We start from the raw sequence: 1,924 nt of genomic DNA, 5'->3' as shown, positions 1-1,924 counted from the left end.
CTAAAAGACTTCTGAAGTCAAATTTCTGGACTTTTAAACAGTTGAAGGTTTAATTTTTTTTTTTTTTTTAAACGGTCTGAGGTGGTCAATTTAACCAACAGAGGGATACAGTACATACATACATACATACATACATACACGCAAAGAAAAACAAAGTCTGGTCCTAATATAAATGCCATTTACTGTTGCATACTGAAAAAAAAAAAAAAAAGCTTTTCTGGAGGCAGATTTTTGTTAAAACCAGAAGTGTCAGCTTCTGCTGCTTATATTTTTTTTCCCCCGTATTGAGGAAAGCAAGGCCTTTAAATCATCGGACAAACTTTTATATCCTAAATACAGCTTTACAGGGCCTTTACTGATTGAGAAACATGCAGCCTTCGAGCATGAAGGTTGATTCTCACCTTTGGAATCAGTACATGTGAGAAAACGTCACCATCGTTACCAAATCTTGAGCCATTTTCATTCAGCTCAGATAACATTAAAGCTCCAAACTATGTGAATGTTTGAAATGATTATTTTGTCACATATAAAGCGTCAGGGAAACGTCAATCTCGGTCGATAAAGGCAGAAACCCCCAAAGCATAACAAATAGCCGGTCATTTTCTATCAATTGTCTATTTATTTTTTTAATTGTGAATATCGATACAAAACAAAACAAAAAAAATGCAGTTTTTCTCAGAAATAGGTGACGTCTGATAAACAGGAAGTAATATCAATTAACTTTATAATCAAAAGTTAATTCCACTTAGCCCCGCTTCCCTCGTCCTCCTGGACCGATGGCAGGGAGGCGAGGTGGGAGGGGGGTTGGAGGGTGGAGGGGAATGAAACCTGCAATTCTATTGGTGCATTCTGGACTTCATAAATCTATTTGGAGTATTACAAATATATAAATGCTCTACACAGTGATGACAGTGATATTGTTGTCAGGTCTACTTCAGGGTCATAATAATACTTTGCTGCCATCAAAGACGGGCACACGCAGGCATCCATTCGCACAAGTATACACACGCACAAACTGAATATTTAATAATTTACACCAAAAAAAACACAAAAAAACAACAACTACAACTCGTCTCTTCCCGGCTCACCCTTAAGGGCTCAGGTTCAAAAGGCCTACTTCGCTGCGATCGGACGCAACAGGAGACAACGGTCAGGAAAAATTCACCCAGCAAAGAAAGATATCAAGCGCTCCGTCTTATTTGAGTGTTTATTGCAATAGTGTGCACTTTTAACAGGAGAGAGCCCGTTGGAAAACGGCCGCTCGATCCGTCCGCGTTCACAAGGCTGAAGCTTCAGGCCATCGTTCGCCAGACTGTCCAGTACGCGAGAGGTCAGCAGCTAATGCACCGTGGCGGTGTGTGTACGTAACTGTACAAGGATGTGTGCGGGTGTGTTCTTCATAGCAGTAAAGGCGAGAGGGCTCAGTGTGGATATACATTTGCGCTAAATTTGAAAAGTTTCGTGTACGATTTTCACATTCGCTCCTTCGAGGAGCCTCATCCGTACGCGTCTTTCGGGACCGAGATGAAGCCAGTTCTTTCATAAAACAAAAACAAAAACACAAAATGAAGAAGCTTGAATTAAAAAAAAAAAAAAAAAAAGCAAACGTTCACACAGATTTTCTGCAAAATGTCGTTTGCGCGTCGCAAATTAAATAGATTTATATCAGGATGGGTTACAATGATCACAGAACGAAGCCCGGGGGAAGCATTATTAATGAGCGAGAACAACTCTTCAAAGAAAAAAAAACAACAACAACAACAACATGTCAGTAATGTAGGTCCGTATGTGATGGTGACAGCTGAGTAAAAAAAAAAAACAACAACAAAAAAACCCATCACGGATCAGTCAGGCACCATCCAGGTGTGAATTTGTACAGGGTTTCCTTCTTTTCAGGACAGTCAGGGTACAAAGAGTGGCATTA

The sequence above is a fragment of the Brachyistius frenatus genome, unplaced genomic scaffold, assembly GCF_029030835.1.
Source record: "Brachyistius frenatus isolate BFR_SWC_R1_liver_20210118 unplaced genomic scaffold, ASM2903083v1 Contig_175, whole genome shotgun sequence".
Taxonomy (NCBI): domain Eukaryota; kingdom Metazoa; phylum Chordata; class Actinopteri; family Embiotocidae; genus Brachyistius; species Brachyistius frenatus.
Note: the sequence above shows the minus strand (reverse complement) of the source record.